This window comes from Salmo salar, chromosome ssa03 (assembly GCF_905237065.1).
Source record: "Salmo salar chromosome ssa03, Ssal_v3.1, whole genome shotgun sequence".
NCBI classification, from domain to species: domain Eukaryota; kingdom Metazoa; phylum Chordata; class Actinopteri; order Salmoniformes; family Salmonidae; genus Salmo; species Salmo salar.
Genome location: NC_059444.1, coordinates 66,920,947 through 66,944,583, shown reverse-complemented (window position 1 = coordinate 66,944,583; position 23,637 = coordinate 66,920,947). Strand labels below are relative to the sequence as shown.

Genomic DNA, 23,637 nt, shown 5'->3' with positions numbered 1-23,637 from the left:
CTCACTGTGTCTCTGGCACCATCTAGTGCCTCCTGTAGGCCATACAGTCTTCCATTGACCAGGTAAACCCCACTGGTCCAGACCATGCATGCCTCATGCACCCACAGCTCCTCTGGGTCTATAGGCATCTGAGGAAGTTGGGCCAGCTGTGCCAAAGGCCCAAGGGAGTCCAAGGTTGGGGGAGGAGGCTGGAATGGCAATGAGGCTTTGCTGTTGGATGGTACCATTCTTGGGGAATCCTCACTGGATTTCTGCCTCCTTTTAAATCTCGGGTGCGAGGTCAGCTTTCTGTGTTGTGGCCTTTGTTGAGTGTCTTCTGTCTGCTGTTGCTGGCATGGTTGGTTTTGCTGACTGTAAGTGGGATCATTCTGAAGTTCGGGTTGTTTCCTTAGCTCAGTAACTGGTTTTAACTCTGGAGGCATGTCCCACTTAAGAACTGTTGTCTTGGTGGTGGTTTTAGCAAGTTTGCTGGCCAGATAAAGCATCTCCCCTCCACCTGCTGGAGAGGCAGTGCCAACAGCAGTGGCAGGGGAAGTTGTATTTGTCTCTTGACTGAACATGCAATCACTATAAGTTGAGGACTTGATAGTTGGCACATCTTTCAGTTCAGGGCCCTGGGTGGTCAACACATTTGAAATGGTGTCTAGATTTTGCACATTTCTACTCATCCCAGTAGTTACAAGACTCTGTCGAATCTGGGGCTGATTCTTGGGAAGCCTTGTAGCATATTCAGGAGGGTAGTAAGGTCCATAGAGATCCCCAAGGTTTTTGTAATTGGCCCATTTCTGGCACAGGCAGCAGAGAAGACGGCCAGAATGAATGGATTCAGTAATCACAGGGCCTGGTAGAAGGTACTCAGATGAAGGTAGAACCTTTCCTGCCTGGAGGGCAGAGTCTACATCCTCCAGTTCCCTCTTCTCTTTGACCCTCTCAATTTCTCCGTCTCTCCTAGGCAGTTGAGACAAAAGAGCTGAGGTCAAAAGAGCTTCAATACCACTACTGCTTGCTTTCCCTCCAACTGCTCCACGCTCTCCCTTCATCTTTTCCTCTTCACCATTCACAATTGTGCACACGGCTCCTATCTCAGCTACTTTCCTCTCCACATGTATGTATGGAGCAAAGGCACACTTGCTATTATCAGGAAAAACTCTGCTGTTATCAAAATATTCCCCTGCTCTTGTAGCCGCTTCTAGGTCATCTTTGGCCGCCGCTGCTGCTACTCCTCTTCTTCTCCTCCTCTGCCTGCCTCTTGATCCCACCACCTCACTCTCGTCTTTCACCCCCCCTTGTTTCTGGCAGACTGATTTCACCTCCGTCTCTGGCTGAGTGTCCTCACTTTCAGCATCCACTTTTACTGCTTGGGTCAAGACTGGTGGAATCTCAGGAGGAGTCATTTTCTGATCAGTCGGAGGAGTGACTGATGGGGCAGAGGCTGTAGTGCTAGGGCTTGGGGCTACCTGTGGGCTAACAGTTGCAGGAGATTGAATGGGTGGGCCAGACAGAGCACTTGGGCTCACATTCTGTGTCTGGGCCTGGGTGGCTTGAGCACGTTTTTGCTTATTCACACTTCCAACAGGCCTTCCCTTCTTCTTGCCTGATGGGAAATAGCCTTTGGGTACAGAATTGTCTGATTGTTTGGAATCTTGTGGTGACCCTGTCATTGCCAAAGATGACCTTGGAGAAGTTTGATGTGGCTGTCTTAGTAAGTGCCCTTGAGCCTGACTGTGGTGTGGTGGGGTGGTTCCATAATAGTCACTCCTACTGTAATCATCAAATCCAATCCCAGTTTCTTCAAGTTTTTGTCTCAGAAGGTTAGCAGCAGATTTTTCACCTCTTCGAGTCTCAAGTTGCTGGTAAGTATTAGTGAAATGTTGAATATCAGACAAGGCAGATGAAGAAGGAGGGGGGGAGCCCTGTACTGGACAAGGTAGTGGTGGAGGTGGGGGTAAGGGCCCTAACAAGGTGAAGTCAGCGGGTATCTCTTTATCTCTATCACCAGTACTAGATGCTGCAGTCCCTAACCCAAAGTCAAAGTCTGGCTGCAAAGGTCTTGTAACAGTTCCTGTGGTGCCACGTTTAAGAACTTGTGATGTCTGGTGAGGATCACAAGGGTATGCGGTGGGAGGTAACGGTCCAGTCTCATCAACCCCTCTGTAGGGCATAATGTCACTTAATGAGAGACTTTCTTCTAGATAAGGTAAACATTCCTCTTCGTCCTGTGTGTCAGTAAACTGTGACATTTCAGTGTGAGAAAATCCAGCAAAATCATTTGAGTCAACATCGGTATGGCCGCTGTTAGTAGATTTCTTCACATTTGGTGTAATTTTCTGAACAATAGCCTCCAGTTTCAAACCTCTCCCTTTTCTTGGAGGCAGACTCTTTTTACCCTGAACAGGTGAGGAGGATTGTGAATAAGTGCTTTGTCCAGGTGTGGGACAAGGAGTATTAGGCGAACCAAGTGTAGTTATATCTGAACTGGATGAGTCATCGTCATTTTGGAGGCTGGATTCAGAGTAGGCCAAAGGTGAGTGATATGAACTAGGGGCACTCCTTTGCTGTGATACATCCTGATGCTGCCTCTTGGCAGGGATAGGGGAAATGAAAGATCGAACTCTCCTCCTCAACATTAATGGATTAGTGTCCCCAGAACCCCCAGTTTTATTTGGTCGATGGCTCTGTGGCATCACGGAATTGACATTGCCACCAATACTGTGACCAACTGTTTTCATGGAATTAGGTGTAGGTGTTGGATGGAGTGATTTAAAGATGTCCTCTGTAACCACTTGGGAGACAGGTGATTCAAGAATGTTGGAGACTGGTGAAGCTGTTGGAACCAATTGGGGGGCAACAGACCCAAGAGGAGCAGCAGGAGGTGGCTGTTGATTTCTCTGGTAAGGGTCCCCCTCCATCATCCCTACACTCGCTCTACCAGAGTGTGTTGACTCCCACATTTTCATGTCATAGTAAGTGTTCTGATGAGGAACTTGCTGTTTAGCGAATGGTTGGCGATTGTGCAAAATGTCAGTTGGAGATTGCATTCTTTGTCTCTGCTCTGAATGACTGAGTTTATGTCTACCTGGAGAAGTACTGGACTGCATCATATCCTTGGTGGGTCTATTAATGGTAGCTGCCCAATCAAGTCTGTCATCCAAGTCATGAGCATGGAGGTGAGTATACATTTGTAATTTGTTTGCGGCTTGTGGGTTTTGTAATTGAACTTGGGGTGAGTGGTAGGGATTGTGAAAATGGGGGTTACGTGGCATCATATTGCCCTCTCTTGTATCACCAAACCTGGAACCAGGAAAGCCACTGGCATGCCCTGTAGATAAATCTACACCATGTGGGTATGACTGACGTCTTGATGGTGGAGACAGAGGGTTAGTGGTAGAGGGATAGTGAGAGGTTTGCTGCAGATGTCGAGAGGGCATGGTGGTGGTCAAATCAATCTTACCTCTTCTAAGAGGCTCTGAATTCATAACCACAGATGGGTGTAAAGCCTTGTTATGATGCTCAACATCGGTTTCCTTGGTTGTAAGACCACTATGATGGACAGCCTCTGCAGTCTCCTTTGATGCTACCTTCACTCCAACCTCTTTTTTATCTCCCATCTCCTTACTGTTCCCTAGATCATTTGTTGATGGCAGTTGGATCACAGAGGCACCAATTGGACTTTTTTCCTGCTCTCTTTCACGTTCCCCATCCCTTTCTGGTGTACTGCGGCGATTGGGACAAACATCACATATAACAGAGCGGCGCTCTTTAGATGGAGGTAAAAGGGAGGACGTCAACATTTGAGACTCAATTTGACCTATGGTTCCAACACTGCCTGCTAGCGGCTCTGTTTCCTGCAATAGGAGTTCCTGTACAGCTGACGATGAGCTGGGCAGACCTGAAGGGGGTTTCCTGTGAGGTAACGAGTAGTCGGCTAAATTGATGTGTTTTGGTGGAGGTCCAGACAAAAACTCTGTAGACTGTGGCATATGGGTGGGGTGACGCTGCGGTGTTGCCATTTTATTTTTCTCTGAAGAAGCACTGTGAGATCCCTTAGTATCTACTCCTTCAGACCTCAAGGAGGGTTGAGGTGATTCTGGTACAAAATCAGATCCAGGCCCCTGGCGCTGATTTAGTTGAAGAGGCTTTCCAGGGCTGGTCATTCGGGAGGGGTGGGAAGTGACCTCTCCAACTCCAGTTTGGGTTCTCATACTTTCAGCCATGCCATAAGGATGCCTGGTTTGGTACTGTTGCCGAGTCATATTTTGAGCCTGGAGATGGGCAGTTAGTGCCTGTTCAGATCGCCCATAGCGCCGGTCTAAGTGATAACCCTGTAGAACCTCCTGCAAGAGGCTTGGAAATGGATGCTGGAGTTGAGAATTATCATCATGTCCTCTTGCTCCTGATCCTTCTCTTCTCCTCACTGATCCCTCAACTGTAGTACCTGCGACATCCTTGGTGTGTTCAGGGCCATAATTGGGCTTTGGCTGATGGAAGCCTTGATACCTTGAATTTGATCCCGTTACACTCCCTGGACTAGGTCTCCCCCTGTTCTTCAAACCCATGGCAGCACCATGTGGTGACTCTTGGTAACCATATTTTTGAGGACCTGAGGGGGGATGATTTTGAGGGACAGAACGCCCAAAGTTAGATTTCTGGGGAACTTCATGATGAGAGGAATATACACTCAAATCCATTCCTTCCTCCCCATTATGACGACTAGACTCTCTAAAGAAGCTGTCTGAATGTTTCACCTCTATGCAGTTGTCTTGTGCATGTGTAGCTTTTTCTGGATTATTTACCTCACAACGAGTTGACACAATAACACCCACTCCACCAGCATTTGGCTGTTCCTCAATATTTTGATCTTGACTGGAGTTGTCCAAATCTCGTGTCTTACATCGTTTTCCGTCCTTCTCATCGGCCTTTTTGTTACGCAAGGAAGATCGATCCAATTTATTTTCTTTGTCCTGCCCATCGGGTCGCATGTGTCCCTCTCGGGTCTGCTCTCCATGGGAGCCTTTTTCAATTTTTTCAACAATCCCTCCACTTTCATCTTTAATTCCTTCATATTTAATTTCCCTTGTTTTCCTAAGCCCATTTTTAGTATTAACATCAGTGGCACCAGGCTCAGAAACACAGTTTGGATGGAACTGAGGAGCAGGAGAGGGAATGGGGCATGAGGGAGTAGAGGAAACGGGAGGGTGAGAATGTACGCATGGACCAGGCTCAGCAGATTGAGGAGCAGAGGATAGAGATGACGATGAAGGTGTCCGGGTTTCAGTTGTCTTTCTTTCAGAAACATCTGATGGATTCAGAGATTGTTTTGTAGAAGATTCCGTGAACATCATCTTCCCTTGTGAACCCTGATCCCTCTTTCCAGTATGGGATTGATTTTTACTTGAACCCATGGACATTTGACTCTGAGATGGAGGAGGATAGTAGCCAGTTGGTTCTGATCCACTGCTTGCACCACTCATCTGCCGCATTCTAGATTTTTCCCCCTCAGAAATCGGCTCATCTCGTTCCTCTTTGGCCCTTGATGATACTCTTTCGGACACCAGAAAGGAATCTTCATCACCTCCAGCCTCAGAGCTAGCACCTTCACCACCACCTATCCCACTGCTTGAGGCAGCACTGACACTTCGACTCCTTGGTTGAGTAGAGGGAATGGCTTGTAATGCCTGCAGCATTTGACTTTGTCCATCTTTCCCCCTTCTATGTGACATTAATGTGTCAGTGAGAAGCATATGTTGCACTGTATTAGGTAAATTCGCTACCTGTGATGTCAACGCATTTAGACTGTTCAAGCCAGGATCTTGCATGAGTTTGTCAAGAGGAGAAGATGAATAGACAGACGAGGATGACCCTTCTTCATGTGATCCTTTTCCTGTACCTGCAGCAATTCTGCTTCGGTTTGAGACTAAGTGACCACCTCCAGCGCTTGTATTCAGACCAGTAGCTTTGTTACTGCCACTGCTGCCACAACTACTGATGCTGCTGTTGGAGTTGGGTGTTGGACTCAACTGAGGCATAGTCTGCAATAACCGACCACGGCAACTACGAGGATTTGGGGGAGGAGGATGTGATGGAACATGTGGGGGACATGAAGGGTTTCCATGACCTTCTGAGACACCCATCAACGGGGAAGGTGAGGAGCTACAACTGGGAGACTGCACTGCAGAGGCAGCTGGAGAGGGGTTAGATATAGGGCTGAAGTTTTGGTTAATCTGGCCCTGTTGGGGTTGAGAATGCATTGGCGATTTGGCTATTTCTTGACACGGTTGTTGAGGCATTCCGGGATTGGTGGATTGGTGATGTTTAGAGTATACAGAACCTGGTGGAGGGGCATGATGCTGCATTTTGAGAGAGTTGTCATAACCTATTCCTAAATTGTGCTGAGAATTGCGGTGCTGGAGGGTGGCTTGTTTGTGGAGTGGATGAGTTTGTGGGGAGTATGAGGGGTAACTTGAAGAGTGGTAACTCTTTGCAACATTCTCCAGTGAGCCAACATTGTTTGTTGTAGCTGAACTTGAAATTGAGTTTGAATTAGAGTTCATATTAGGAGAGTTGTTGACTTTAGGTTCAAATCCACCACCACTGCTGGCCCCATCATGATATCGCTGTGGTGGGGAGCTGTACATTCCTGATGACCCTGTGGATGCACTACCCTGTGGGGAGTAGTGTGAGAACTGTGGAGGCATTCTGTGTCCAGAGATGGGATAAGTCCTATGCTGCTGTCCATGTTGCAGAGCTTGATGGGCAGGGTAATTCTGTCCATGTTGGCGGTGCTGCATCTGAGGCCCTGATGCTGGCTGCATAGCAGGGTTCTGACCCATTTTGTACTGATGGGAGGGGGAAAATGCTCCAGCACCACTGCTGCCACTGCTACTACCACCCGAGCCGGCCGTCGAACCATAGTCCAAAGGATAGGGAGACATCATCCCGGAGGACAATCCGGAGCTAGTTCCAGTTTGTCTGTATTGCTGAGGTATATGTCCATCCATATTTGAGTACCCAAAACCTGCCCCATATGCCATACCTCCTCTTCTATGTCTGTCCTTTCCACCCATTGCAAAATAATAATCCATTGTTTCCTTTTGGTAAGGGTTGCTACTACTGCCACTGTGAATATTACCGTGTGATGATTCCCCAGCTCTGTTTCTTGCATCATAAGCAAGCATATGGCCAGCCTGACTAGGGTGGTGGTGCCCTCGATGGAGTAGGTGTCGACTGTGACTTTGAGGGTTTGGGGGTGTTTGCTGTTGCATCCCAGTGTAGTCGTCTGTCATCCTTGGAGATATCTGGGGATCTGTTGACTGTGGTGGGTAAGAGGAGCCACCTCCACCCCTACTAGTAAATCCAGGAGGAAGAGCTGGAGGTGCTGGACTGTTGGGGAAATTCTGCATGTTTTGATGGATTTTTATGAATTGTTTGAGGGAATGTTTTTTGTTCCGTAATGGCAGTTACTGTGTCAGTTGACTTCGTAGGCTTGCAGTTAAATGATGGTGGAGAGTCCAACAAAGTCCAGCAGAGTTGAAGCAAGTGACTTTATCACAAATGTTTTATCATACTTGTAGCAGCAATTGAAGATGAAGCAAATACTGAATGCTTGAGCAGAAAATGACTAGTAATAATTTTCAATTAGATGCAACTCCAAAGAACTTCTGAAATCTGCTGCTGATGTAGAGTAACTCCATTATAGTTGTAATAATTAGAGAGCTGTGTTCAAATTACAACAAAATGTACGTTTTTTTGTACTAAATGTAGTAGCGATTTCAATGTTAAAAAGATATGATACAGATGTTGCAGTTTGGCACTAAATGTGAAAATATCAAGTGCAAGAGAGACAACAGCACTTGAAATAATAGGCCTCAAAGTCCTTTCCACTGTATAAGAGCACAGGCAAACAGAGTTAAGATAAAATTGCAGTGGGATTCAATGGTGTCCCATGTGCAAAAACTTCTCAAAAGTAACTGAGTCACTGCCTTTTAGACTTCTGGACTGCCATTGCAGAAATTATTCAGTTCTGGCAGGAGTAGCCTATGTGAAACAATAATGCTTCCCTCATGTAGGTTTGCATGTATTTGGCTACTACCTGTGTAGAAACAGCCTTAGAAATGCTAACCAATACTTTCATCAAATAAATGTCTCAAACCAAAAGGGGGAAAAAATCCACTGATATTCGTGTGTTCTTGTTGAGATTAATACTTTTTGAAATTCTCATTTTTTCTAATTTCCTTAGATTTTTGACGTATGCAGTTGGATTGTAGAAAAGTATTTGGTCCCCAGTTTCCCCCAACTTTAGTTCTTCTTCACCAGTGTTTATCTTGGTGCTCTTCTAGATCTCCAACATGTTTCGGTCTTACCTTATTTTCTTTTTCTTTCAATCATTATTCAAATTGACCATCTCCCATACCAATTTCCAAAAGTAAGGTATCCATTTAATCAGCTTCTTCTTGTTTTTCTTTTGCAGTTTCTCTCCAGTATTTCCATCCATGTGAGTCCATCTCTCTTCAGTTGTTTACAGGAGCTCTGTGGAAATCTGAAAGAACAGAAAAAGAAACAAAAATAACTGTGTGTGCCACAACGACCACATAGCCTATACTGTACATAGGCTATTACATCCAAAAATGCTGTGTGGGTTTTTGTAGACAAAGTAAGTACAGTGGGTTTGTTGTTAACCATTGCATAACCCATTACTCTTTCTCACTGTGTTCCTTAACATATGCCACATGGTCTATTTTAGTATTGTACTAACTGTAGGTCTTACTGTAGAAATAGTCACATATAATCTGCAATACAATTAAATCAGGTGTCAACATGTCCAACATAATAACATCATACTGTAATTACACTACAGGCCCACCTGCCCATGTAACTACTATGTAAATAAATACACAGGTATTAGGGCACTTGTTGTAAAGTGGTATCAAACTAAAAAGTGCAAAACCACAACTATATGATTTTGAGGGGCAACATTTGTCCAGACGTCAATGGCTACAATATACCGTATTTGTATTGTGTGTGTCAACTGCTGTGCTTGTTCAATTCCTGATAACGCATGTAACTCAAACATCCACGGAATTGCACAAAAACGAAAGGCACTAGAGTAAAAGGTAAATTCATATAAGTTCAATAATTTTTGGACCGCTTCCCTGTGAATTTAAACAAAACTTTCCATACATGTTTGCCCATGGAAAAAGTGGTCATAAAGTGACTTTTTGGACCTGAATGCCAAAACATTCAGGAGACAGAGGTGCTCAAAGTTGACCCATTTTCCATACCCCACCACACCAAGAGACATTAGGTTAGGGACGATACCAGTATCACGATACTAACATTTTTTGTTAGTATTGCGGCAAGGGAAAAAAACACAAAGTGGATTTAAGTTATTTAGGAAAACAGCCCTAGTTTTGCAATATTGCGATACTGGTATCGTCCCGGTCCTATGAGACATGTCTTTATCACTGCAAATGATAAACGGTTGAGTTTGATATCATTTTAAAAGCTTACAAACAGAGTTGTCAAACTATTGTATAATTTCTTTGAGAAAAAAAAACTAAATTAATTATTATTTGTTGTTGCTTAGACCCTACTTTACATCATCTGAAGTTTGTGTGTTGTGCCCGCCATCGGTTGAGACACAACATGCTAGAAATTTATTCATAGAATGACTTATCCCTTCAGACCACTGGAATTTAACTGGTACACCATTCACATTTAATTTAAATTTGTACTTCTAATTACTACCACAAAGATGGCCGCCGGTCCACCCACCGTCAAATGTCAACTTAACTGGTCATGTCTATTCTATTATCTATATTTCAATAGGTTTCCTATGGAGGATTGACAGTGTTATTTAAACCAACTTATATTCCCATTCAAGTCAACATTCTCTAATGTGTGGTCCTCCAACCATGTTTGTTGTACCATTTCAAAGTATAAATTTCATTTTTTTTTTTTATACATTTATCAGCCAAAACATGACGCCCACCCTGTATTCAAGAACATGTTGTGTCTCAACAGATGGTGAGCACAACACCAAAACCTCAGATGGTAATTAGATAAATCAATCAATTATAAAACAGTTTGACAACACTGTTTGTAAGCTTTTAAATATCAATCTCAATAGTTTATCGTTTCCAGTGAATGCAAAATAGGTCAACTTTGACCACATTTAATGACATTTTATTTAACCTTTATTTACCTTTGACCACATTTATCTCTTGAATGTTTTGGCATTCAGGTTTAAAAAGTCACTTTCTGAGCACTTCTACTATTGGCAAATATGTATGAAAGGTTTCGTTCAAATCAAAAGGGGTGCTTACAAAAAGTGATTGAATTCAAATGTATTTATCCAGAGGCTTAGCAGCATGAGGTCAAAACAGTGGCACAATAATGTCAAGATCACAATGAATCCATGTAGGCCTACATGGATTGTACATGATTACAAATAATCTTATAAAGCTGTGGTAAGCCAGCCATGTGGTTTCTTATCACCCCACTAAATGAATAAAACAGGTTGGTATAGCTCAACGTAAATGTATTTAACAGCCTTCTAAGGCATTAAATCAACAGGGACTCTAATTATGGTGTGACGCCACTTTGATGGGGTCATCATTCATGAGGACCCATGTGACACGTCTATTGTCTGTTTTAAATACACTGTAAAGTGCTTAATTGACCAATTGCTTGCAGCCAACTTCTGCAGTCTTTTGTAAAAGTGTAATTTGTATAGCCAAGGCCTTGAACCTTAGTCACTGTTCTAGCCATCTACCACCCGGTACTCTACCATGCAACTTAGAGACTGCTGCCCTATGTTCAGTCATTAACACTGGTCACTTTAATAATGTTTACATACTGTTTTACCCACTTTATATGTACAGTGCCTTCAGAAAGTATTCACACCCTTTGACTTTTTCCACATTTTGTTGTGTTACAGACTGGATTTAAAATGGATCCAATTTAGATTTTGTGTTACTGAGCTACACACAATTACCCATAATGTCAAAGTGCAATTTTATTTGTAGAGATTTTTTACAAATTAATTAAAAATGAAAAGCTGTAATGTCTTGAGTCAATAACTATTCAACCCTTTTGTTATGGCAAGCCTAATTAAGTTCTGTAGTAAACGTTTGCTTAACTTGTTATGGATAGGGGGCAGTATTTTCACGGCCGGATAAAAAACGTACCCGATTTAATCTGATTATTACTCCTGCCCAGAAACTAGAATATGCATATAATTATTAGCTTTGGATAGAAAACACTCCAACGTTTCTAAAACTGTTTGAATGGTGTCTGTGAGTATAACAGAACTCATTTGGCAGGCCAAAACCTGAGAAGATTCCTTACAGGAAGTGCCCTCTCTGACCATTTCTTGGCCTTCTACACTCTCTTTATTGAAAACTGAGGATCTCTGCTGTAACGTGACACTTCCTACGGCTCCCATAGGCTCTCAGAAGGCGGCAGAACGGTGAATGATGACTTTGCAGGCCATGGCTGAAAAACAGTAGCGCATTTGGATAGTGGTCGATCTGAGAACAATGAGACTGGGGGCGCGTGCACGAGCCGACACCATGTTTTTATTTTCAGTCTTTGAACGAAAACAACGACGCCCGGTCGGAATATTATTGCTTTTTTACGAGAAAAAAATAAAAAATAAAAAATAATCGCATAAAAATGTATTTTAAACAGCGTTTGACATGCTTCGAAGTACAGTAATGGAATATTTTGAATTTTTTTGTCACGAAACGCGCCGGGCGCGTCACCCTTCGGATAGTGTCTTGAACGCACAACAAAATGCCGCTATTTGGATATAGCTATGGATTATTTGGAACCAAACCAACATTTGTTATTGAAGTAGAAGTCCTGGGAGTGCATTCTGACGAAGAACAGCAAAGGTAATCCAATTTTTCTTATAGTAAATCTGAGTTTGGTGAGGGCCAAACTTGGTGGGTGTCAAAATAGCTAGCCCGTGATGGCGAGCTATCTACTCAGAATATTGCAAAATGTGCTTTCACCGAAAAGCTATTTTAAAATCGGACATAGCGATTGCATAAAGGAGTTCTGTATCTATAATTCTTAAAATAATTGTTATGTTTTTTGTGAACGTTTATCGTGAGTAATTTAGTAAATTCACCGGAAGTTTCGGTGGGTATGCTAGTTCTGAACGTCACATGCTAATGTAAAAAGCTGTTTTTTGATATAAATATGAACTTGATTGAACAAAACATGCATGTATTGTATAACATAATGTCCTAGGAGTGTCATCTGATGAAGATCATCAAAGGTTAGTGCTGCATTTAGCTGTGGTTTTGTTTTTTGTGACATTATATGCTAGCTTGAAAAATGGGTGTCTGATTATTTCTGGCTGGGTACTCTGCTGACATAATCTAATGTTTTGCTTTCGCTGTAAAGCCTTTTTGAAATCGGACAGTGTGGTTAGATAAAGGAGAGTCTTGTCTTTAAAATGGTGTAAAATAGTCATATGTTTGAAAAATGGAAGTTTTCGGATTTTCGAGGACTTTGTATTTCGCGCCACGCCCATCATTGGATATTGGAGCAGGTGTTCTACTAGCGGAACGTCTAGATGTAAGAGGTTTTAACAAGTCACATTATGAGTTGCATGGAATCACTATGTGCAATAACAGTGTTTAACATGATTTTTTTTATGCCTACCTCATCTCTGTACCCCACACATATAATTATCTGTAAGGTCCCTCAGACTAGCAGCAAATTTCAAATACAGATTTAACCACAAAGACTGAGGTTTTCTAATGCCTCGCAAAGAATACAAATATTCCAAAACATGCATTCTATTTGCAGTAAGGCACTAAAGTAAAACCGCAAAAAATGTGGCAAAGAAATGTACTTCCTGAACACAAAATGATGTTCGGGGCAAATCTAAAACAACACATCACTGAGTACCACTCTTCATATTTTCAAGCATAGTGGTGGCTGTATCATGTTGTGGGTATGCTTGTCATTGGCAAAGACTAGGGAGTTTGTTGGGAGTATAAAAATAAACGGAATAGAGCTACGCACAGGTAAAATCCAGGAAGAAAACCTGGTTACGTCTGCTTTCCCACAGACACTGGGAGACAAATTCACCTTTCAGCAGGACAATAACCTAAAAAAACAAGGCCAAATATACACTGGAGTTGCTTACCAAGATGACATTGAATGTTCCTGAGTGGCCAAGTCGCAGTTTTGACTTAAATCGACTTGAAAATCTATGGCAAGACTTGTAAATGGTTGTCTAGCAATGATCAACAACCAACTTGACAGAGCTTGAATAACATGAAGAATAATGTGCAAATATTGTACAATCCAGGTGTGCAAAGCTCTTAGAGACGTATGTAGAAAGAGTCACAGCTGTAATCACTGCCAAAGGTGGTTCTAACATGTATTGATTCAGGGGTGTGAATACTTATGTAATGTAAATAATGTATTTAATTTTCAATACATTTGAAAAAAATTCTAAAAACATGTTTTCACTTTGTCATTATAGGTTAGTGTGTGTAGATGGCTGTAACAACTAAATGTGGTATAAGTAACAACTAAATGTGAAATAAATCAAGGGGTATGAATACTTCCTGAAGGATCTGTATATACTGTATTCTAGTCATGGCTCATCTTATAACTACTGCTGTACACACCATTTCTATACTGTCTTTACACACCATTATATATACACAGTTGAAGTCGGAAGTTTACAAACACTTAGGTTGGAGTCATTAAAACTCGTAATTTAAACCACTCCACAAATGTCTTATTAACAAACTATAGTTTTGGCAAGTCAGTTAGGACATCTACTTTGTGCATGACACGTAATTTTTCTAACAATTGTTTACAGACAGATTATTTCACTTATAATTCACTGTATCACAATTCCAGTGGGTCAGAAGTTCACATACACTAAATTGACCGTGCCATCAAACAGCTTGGAAAAATCCAGAAAATTATGTCATGGCTTTAGAAGCTTCTGTTAGGCTAATTGACAACATTTGAGTCAATTGGAGGTGTACCTGTGGATGTATTTTAAGGCCTACCTTCAAACTCAATGCCTCTTTGCATGACATCATAGGAAAATCAAAAGAAATCAGCCCAAAAAAAATGTTGACCTCCACAAGTCTGGTTCATCCTTGGCAGCAATTTCCAAATACCTGAAGGTACCACGTTCATCTGTACAAAGTATGCAAGTATAAACACCATGGGACCACGCAGCCGTTATACCGCTCAGGAAGGAGATGCGTTCTGTCTCCTAGAGATGAACGTACTTTTGTGCGAAAAGTGCAAATCAATCACCGAACAACAGCAAAGGACCTTGTGAAGATGCTGGAGGAAACAGGTACAAAAGTATCTATATCCACAGTAAAACGAGTCCTATATCGCCATAACCCGAATGGTCGCTCAGCAAGGAAGAAGCCACTGCTCCAAAACCGGCATAAAAAGCAAGACTACGGTTTGAAACTGCACATGGGGACAAAGATCGTACTTTTCAGAGAAATGTCCTCTGGTCTGATGAAACAAAAATAGAACTGTTTGGCCATAATAACTAGAGGTCGACCGATTATGATTTTTATTTTGCCGATGCCGATTATTGGAGGACCAAAAACCCGATACCGATTAATTGGACAATTTATTTTATTTTTTGTAATAATGACAATTACAACAATACTAAATGAACACTTATTTTAACTTAATATAATACATAAATACTATCAATTTAGCCTCAAATAAATAATGAAACATGTTCAATTTGGTTTAAATAATGCAAAAACAAAGTGTTGGAGAAGAAAGTAAAAGTGCAATATGTGCCATGTAAAAAAGCTAACGTTTAAGTTCCTCAGAACATGAGAACATATGAAAGCTGGTGGTTCCTTTTAACATGAGTCTTCAATATTCCCAGGTAAGAAGTTTTAGGTTGTAGATATTATAGGAATTATAGGACTATTTCGCTCTATACGATTTATACACTGCTCAAAAAAATAAAGGGAACACTTAAACAACACATCCTAGATCTGAATGAAAGAAATAATCTTATTAAATACTTTTTTCTTTACATAGTTGAATGTGCTGACAACAAAATCACACAAAAATAATCAATGGAAATCCAATTTATCAACCCATGGAGGTCTGGATTTGGAGTCACACTCAAAATTAAAGTGGAAAACCACACTATAGGCTGATCCAACTTTGATATAATGTCCTTAAAACAAGTCAAAATGAGGCTCAGTAGTGTGTGTGGCCTCCACGTGCCTGTATGACCTCCCTACAACACCTGGGCATGCTCCTGATGAGGTGGCGGATGGTCTCCAGAGGGATCTCCTCCCAGACCTGGACTAAAGCATCCGCCAACTCCTGAACAGTCTGTGGTGCAACGTGGCATTGGTGGATGGAGCGAGACATGATGTCCCAGATGTGCTCAATTGGATTCAGGTCTGGGGAACGGGCGGGCCAGTCCATAGCATCAATGCCTTCCTCTTGCAGGAACTGCTGACACACTCCAGCCACATGAGGTCTAGCATTGTCTTGCATTAGGAGGAACCCAGGGCCAACCACACCAGCATATGGTCTCACAAGGGGTCTGAGGATCTCATCTCGGTACCTAATGGCAGTCAGGCTACCTCTGGCGAGCACATGGAGGGCTGTGCGGCCCCCCAAAGAAATGCCACCCCACACCATGACTGACCCACCGCCAAACCGGTCATGCTGGAGGATGTTGCAGGCAGCAGAACGTTCTCCACGGCGTCTCCAGACTCTGTCACATGCTCAGTGTGAACCTGCTTTCATCTGTGAAGAACACAGGGCGCCAGTGGCGAATTTGCCAATCTTGGTGTTCTCTGGCAAATGCCAAACGTCCTGCACGGTGTTGGGCTGTAAGCACAACCCCCACCTGTGGACGTCGGGACCTCATACCACCCTCATGGAGTCTGTTTCTGACCGTTTGAGCAGACACATGCACATTTGTGGCCTGCTGGAGGTCATTTTGCAAGGCTCTGGCAGTGCTTCTCCTGCTCCTCCTTGCACAAAGGCGGAGGTAGCGGTCCTGCTGCTGGGTTGTTGCCCTCCTATGGCCTCCTCCACGTCTCGTGATGTACTGGCCTGTCTCCTGGTAGCGCCTCCATGCTCTGGACACTACGCTGACAGACACAGCAAACCTTCTTGCCACAGCTCGCATTGATGTGCCATCCTGGATGAGCTGCACTGCCTGAGCCACTTGTGTGGGTTGTAGACTCCGTCTCATGCTACCACTAGAGTGAAAGCACCGCCAGCATTCAAAAGTGACCAAAACATCAGCCAGGAAGCATAGGAACTGAGAAGTGGTCTGTGGTCTCCACCTGCAGAACCACTCCTTTATTGGGGGTGTCTTGCTTATTGCCTATCATTTCCACCTGTTGTCTATTCCATTTGCACAACAGCATGTGAAATTTATTGTCAATCAATGTTGCTTCCTAAGTGGACAGTTTGATTTCACAGAAGTGTGATTGACTTGGAGTTACATTGTGTTGTTTAAGTGTTCCCTTTATTTTTTTTAGCAGTATATTTCATATACCTTTGACTATTGGATGTTCTTATAGGCACTTTAGTATTGCCAGTGTAACAGTATAGCTTCCGTACCTCTCCTCGCTCCTACCTGGGCTCGAACCAGGAACACATCAACAACAGCCACTCTCGAAGCAGTGTTACCCATGTAGAGCAAGGGGAACAACCACTCCCAAGTCTCAGAGCGAGTGACGTTTGAAACGCTATTAGCGCGCACCCCGCTAACTAGCTAGCCATTTCACATCGGTTACACCAGCCTAATCTTGGGGGTTGAAGTCATAAACAGCGCAATGCTTAAAGAATTGCGAAGAGCTGCTGGAAATCGCACGAAGGTGCTGTTTGAATGAATGCTTACGAGCCTGCTGCTACCTACCATCGCTCAGTCAGACTGCTCTATCAAATATCAAATCATAGACTTAATTATAACATAATAACACACAGAAATACGAGCCTTTGGTCATTAATATGGTTGAATCCGGAAACGATTATTTCGAAAACGAAACATTTATTATTTCAGTGAAATACGGAACCGTTCCGTATTTTATCTAATGGGTGGCATCCCTAAGTCTAAATATTCCTGTTACCTTGCACAACCTTCAATGTTATGTCATAATTATGTACAATTCTGGCAAATTAGTTACGGCCTTTGTTAGGAATAAATGGACTTCACACAGTTCGCAATGAGCCAGGCGGCCAAACTGCTATGTATATACCCTGACTGCTTGCACGGAACGCAAGAGAAGTAACACAACGTCACATCCCTAGTTATAAGAAATTCATGTTAGCAGGCAATATTAACTAAATATGCAGGTTTAAAAATATATACTTGTGTATTGATTTTAAAGAAAGGCATTGATGTTTATGGTTAGGTACATTGGTGCAACGACAGTGCTTTTTTCGCAAATGCGCTTGTTAAATCATCACCCGTTTGTTGAAGTAGGCTGTGATTTGATGAGAAATTAACAAGCACTGCATCGATTATATGCAACGCAGGACACGTTAGATAACTACACATGGTTGATGATATTACTAGTTTAACTAGTGATTATGTTAAGATTGATAGTTTTTTATAAGATAAGTTTAATGCTAGCTAGCAACTTACCTTGGCTTCTTGCTGCCCTCACGTAACATGTAGTCAGCCTGCCATGCAGGCTCCTTGTGGAGTGCAATGTAAGGCAGGTGGTTAGAGCGTTGGACTAGTAACCGGAAGGTTGCAAAAACGAATCCCCGAGGTGACAAGGTAAAAATCTGTTGTTCTGCCCCTGAACAAGGCAGTTAACCCCCGTTCCTAGGCCATCATTGAAAATAAGAATGTGTTTTTAATCTGACTTGCCTAGTTAAATAAAAGGTGTAAAAAATAAATAAATAAATAAAACGGCAAATCGGTGTCCAAAAATACAGATTACCGATTGTTATAAAAACTTGAAATAGGCCCAAATTAATCGGCCATTCCGATTAATCGGTCGACCTCTAATAATGACCATCGTTATGTTTGGAGGAAAAAGGGGGACGCTTGCAAGCCGAAGAACACCATCCCAACCGTGAAGCACAGGAGTGGCAGCATCATGTTGTGGGGGTGCTTTGATGCAGGAAGGACTGGTTCACTTCACTAAATAGATGGTATCATGAGGAAGAAAGTTATGTGGATATATTGAAGCAACATCTCATGACATCAGTCAGGAAGTTAAAAGTTGGAAGACCCATTTGCAACCAAATGGACAATGACCCCAAGCATACTTCCAAAGTTGTGGCAAAATGGCTTAAGGACAACAAAGTCAAGGTATTGGAGTGGCCATCACAAAGCCCTGACCTCAATCCTATAGCAAATGTGTGGGCAGAACTGAAAAAGCGTGTGTGAGCAAGGAGGCCTACAAACCTGACTCAGTTACACCAGCTCTGTCAGGAAGAATGGGCCAAAATTCACCCAACTTATTGTGGGAAGCTTGTGGAAGGCTACCAGAAACATTTGACCCAAGTTAAACAATTTAAAGGCAAGGCTACCAAATACTAAATTGAGTGTATGTAAACTTCTGACCCACTGGGAATGTGATGAAAGAAATAAAAGCTTAAATAAATCATTCTCTCTACTATTATTCTGACATTTCACATTCTTAAAATAAAGTGGTGATCCTAACTGACCTAAGACATGGAATTTTTACTAGGATTAAATGCCAGGAATTGTGAAAAACTGAGTTTAAATGTATTTGGCTAAGGTGTATATAATGTTCCGACTTCAACTGTGGTGTGTGTGTGTGTGTGTGTGTGTGTGTGTGTGTGTGTGTGTGTGTGTGTGTGTATGTATGTATGTATGTATGTGTATATATATATATATATATATATATATATATATATATATATATGCGCTGGACATCACTCCTGTGTTCCAATGGCACGTTGTGTTAGCTAATCAAAGTTTAGCATTTTAAAAGGCTAATTGATCATTAGAAAACCCTTTGCAATTATGTTAGCACAGCTGAAAACTGTGGAGCTGATTAAAGAAGCAATAAAACTGGCCTTCTTTAGACTAGTTCAGTATCTGGAGCATCAGCATTTGTGGGATCGATTACAGGCTCAAAATGGCCAGAAACAAATAACTTTCTTCTGAAACTCGTCGGTCTATTCTTGTTCTGAGAAATGAAGGCTATTCCATGCAGGGAATTGCCAAGAAACTGAAGATCTCGTACAATGCTGTGTACTACTCCCTTCACAGAACAGCAAAAACTGTCTCTAACCAGAATAGAAAGAGGAGAGGGAGGCCCCGGTGCATAACTGAGCAAGAGGACAAGTAAATTAGAGTGTCTAGTTTGAGAAACAGATGCCTCACAAGTCCTCAACTGGCAGCTTCATTAAATAGTACCCGCAAAACACCAGTTTCAACGTCAACAGTGAAGAGGTGACTCCGGGATGCTGGCCTTCTAGGCAGAGTTGCAAAGAAAAAGCCATATCTCACACTGGCCAATAAAAATAAAAGATTAAGATGGGCAAAAGAACACAGACACTGGACAGAGGAAGATTGGAAAAAAGTGTTATGGACAGACAAATCTAAGTTTGAGGTGTTAGGATCACAAAAAAGAACACTAGTGAGATGCAGAAAAAATTAAAAGATGCTGGAGGAGTGCTTGACGCCATCTGTCAAGCATGGTGGAGGCAATGTGATGGTCTGGGGGTGCTTTGGTGGTGGTAAAGTGGGAGATTTGTACTGGGTAAAAGGGATCTGGAAGAAGGAAGGCTAGCACTCCATTTTGCAACACCACGCCATACCCTGCAGGCAGCACTTAATTGGAGCCAATTTCCTCCTACAACAGGACAATGACCCAAAGCACAGCTCCAAACTATGAAATAACTATTTAGGGAAGAAGCTGTCAGCTGGTATTCTGTCTATAATGGAGTGGCCAGCACAGTCACCAGATCTCAACCCTATTGAGCTGTTGTGGGAGCAGCTTGACCGTATGGTATGTAAGAAGTGCCCATCAAGCCAATCCAACTTGTGGGAGGTGCTTCAGGAAGCATGGGGTGAAATCTTATCAGATTATCTCAACAAATTGACAACTAGAATGCTAAAGGTCTGCAAGGCTGTAATTGCTGCAAATGGAGGATTCTTTGACGAAAGGAAAGTTTGAAGGACACAATTATTGTTTCCAATGCTTGTTCAATGAACCATAAACAATTAATGAACATGCACCTGTGGAACGGTCGTTAAGACACTAACAGCTTACAGACGGTAGGCAATTAAGGTCACAGTTATGAAAATTTACAACACTAAAGAGGCCTTTCTACTGACTCTGAAAAACACCGAAAGAAAGATGCCCAGGGTCCCTGCTCATCTGTGTGAACGTGCCTTAGGCATGCTGCAAGGAGGCATGAGGACTGCAGATGTGGCCAGGGCAATAAATTCAATGTCCGTACTGTGAGATGGCTAAGACAGCGCTACAGGGAGACAGGATGGACAGCTGACCATCCTCGCAGTGGCAGATCACGTGTAACAACACCTGCACAGGATCGGTACATCCGAACATCACACCTGCGGGACAGGTACAGGATGGCAACAACAACTGCCCGAGTTACACCAGGAACGCACAATCCCTCCATCAGTGCTCAGACTGTCCGCAATAGGCTGAGAGAGGCTGGACTGAGGGCTTGTAGGCCTGTTGTAAGGCAGGTCCTCACCAGACATCACCGGCAACAACATCACCTATGGGCACAAACCCACCGTCGCTGGACCAGACAGAACTGACAAAAAGTGCTCTTCTCTGACGAGTAATGGTTTTGTCTCACCAGGGATGATGGTCGGATTTGCGTTTATCGTCGAAGGAATGAGCGTTACACCGAGGCCTGTACTCTGGAGCGGGATCGATTTGGAGGTGGAGGGTCCGTCATGGTCTGGGGCGGTGTGTCACAGCATCATCAGACTGAGCTTGTTGTCATTGCAGGCAATCTCAACGTTATGGCATTACAGGAAAGATCCTCATCCCTCATGTGGTACCCTTCCTGCAGGCTCATTCTGACATGACCCTCCAGCATGACAATGCCACCAGCCATACTACTCATTCTGTGAGTGATTTCCTGCAAGACAGGAATGTCAGTGTTCTGCTTTGGCCAGCGAAGAGCCCAGATCTCAATCCCATTGAGCACGTCTGGGACCTGTTGGATCGAGGGTGAAGGCTAGGGCCATTCCCCCAGAAAGGTCTGGGAACTTGCAGGGGCCTTGGTGGAAGATTGGGGTAACATTTCATAGAAAGAACTGGCAAATCTGGTGCAGTCCATGAGGAGGAGATGCACTGCAGTACTTAATGCAGCTGGTGGCCACACCAGATACTGACTGTTGCTTTTGATTTTGACCCCCCCTTTGTTCAGGGACACATTATTCCATTTCTGTTAGTCACATGTCTGTGGAACTTGTTCAGTTAATGTCTCAGTTGTTGAATCCTGTTATGTTCATACAAATATTTACACATGTTAAGTTTGCTGAAAATAAATGCAGCTGACAGTGAGAGGACGTTTCATTTTTTTTTGCTGAGTTTATGTACAATACGAGTCAAAGGTTTGGACACACCTACTCATTCAAGGGTTTTTCTTTGTTTTTACTATTTTCCACATTGTAGAATAACAGTGAAGACAACAAAACTATGAAATAACATATGGAATCATGTAGTAACCAAAAAAAGTGTTAAACAAGTCCAAATCTATTTTATATGAGATTCTTCAAAGTAGCCACCCTTTGCCTTGATGACAGCTTTGCACACTCGTGGCATTCTCTCAACCAGCTACATGAGGTAGTCACCTGGAATGCATTTCAATTAACAGGTGTGCCTTGTTAAAAGTCTTTGGAATTTCTTTCCTTCTTAAAGCGTTTGAGCCAATCAGTTGTGTTGTGACAAGGTAGGGGTAGTACACAGAAGACAGCCTTATTTGGTAAAAGACCAAGTCCATATTATGGCAAGAACAGCTCAAATAAGCAAAGAGAAACGACAATCCATCATTACTTTAAGACATGAAGGTCAGTCAATACGGAAAATTTCAAGAACGTTGAAAGTTTCTTCAAGTGCAGTCGCAAAAACCATCAAGCGCTATGATGAAACTCGCTCTCATGAGGACCGCCACAGGAAAGGAAGACCCAGAGTTACCTCTGCGGCAGAGGACAAGTTCATTAGAGTTACCAGCCTCAGAAATTGCAGCCCAAATAAATGCTTCACAGAGTTCAAGTAACCATCCCATTAGGTTTGTGCTTAGTGGGACTATCATTTGTTTTCCAACAGGACAATGACCATACACACCTCCAGGCTGTGTAAGGGCTAATTGACCAAGAAGGAGTGTGATGGAGTGCTGCATCAGATGACCAGGCCTCCACAATCACCCGACCTCAACCCAATTGAGATGGTTTGGAATGAGTTGGACCGCGGAGTGAAGGAAAAGCAGCCGACAAGTGCTCAGCATATGTGGGAACTCCTACAAGACTGTTGGAAAAGCATTCCAGGTGAACCTGGTTGAGAGAATGCCAAGAGTATGCAAAGCTGTTATCAAGGCAAAGGTTGGCTACTTTGAAGAATCTAAAATATATTTTGATTTGTTGAACACTTTTTTGGTTACTACACGATTCCATGTGTTATTTCATAGTTTTGATGTGTTCTCTATTATTCTACAATGTAGAAAATAGTAAAAATAAAGAAAAACCCTTGAATGAGTAGGTGTCCAAACTTTTGACCGGTACTGTATATGTATTTATATTCCATTCTCTGACATTGCTCCTTCTGATATTTCTGAACTTCTTTATTTGTGTTTTTCTGGATTTTGTGTGCATTTTTTCTTTTTTACTGCTATGTATCCACTACTGGATTTCCCTGCACCTACAAATCTGTTTACATGACCAATAATCTTTGATTTGAATGATATTTGGCAGGTTTCAATCGTGACAGTGAAACAAGTGATATCGTTACACATTTGGTCAGTTTCGTTTTCCAAGTCAGTTTACTATACATCCAGTAGCCTAATTGTTTGGGGTTGAATACTTTTGGACCAATATTACTCCGTTTTACTGGCTGTAATTAAAATGTTGATGGTGGTGACGTGATAAATTCATTATGGTATAAAATATGACAGTTTATGAAGAAACAGCCTATTCGATTACAGACCAATGAAGCTTTTATTGACAACACAGTGCTGTCACACCAGGTGCTAAACGTAACCACTGGCCTCACGCACTGTAAACAAGTTGTCTGTAGAGTTATAGGCCAGGACAGAAGTAGGTTGATGAACCACGTCCTCTACTAAACCAATGCCATGGCACATAGCTAGATATTATGATGTAGCTAGCTAGAAAAAACAGTAGCTAGTGAATAACATTGAATAGGATGCTAAATGTTTAATACCAGCTAGCCATTTGAGCACACCCTGTATGTTATTTAGTTAGTTGCAGACCAAACTATGCGCGGGCAGCTTCTAGAATCTAGATAGTAGTTTCATGTTGACGTTAGTTGTAGCTAATATTAGCTAGCTAGCACGTTTAACGTTAGCTTTATGCATCACAATTAGTGGGTGCTGCTGGACTAGCTAGGCTGTGCTATAGAAACCCATTTACGTCATTGCAAATTGGGTTTG

The 23,637-nt window shown here is 42.6% G+C and overlaps 1 protein-coding gene across 1 annotated transcript in view; it reads right to left on the bottom strand.

Annotated features, from left to right (window-relative positions):
- The window catches only part of LOC106601207 (germ cell-specific gene 1-like protein), a 51,544-nt gene that overhangs the window by 27,065 nt on the left and 842 nt on the right, over window positions 1–23,637 (bottom strand). The window contains exon 2 of the mRNA XM_014193216.2: window positions 6–8,536. The gene's annotated coding sequence lies outside the window, so the exon portion shown is untranslated. The remainder of the gene's footprint in view (window positions 1–5; window positions 8,537–23,637) is intronic.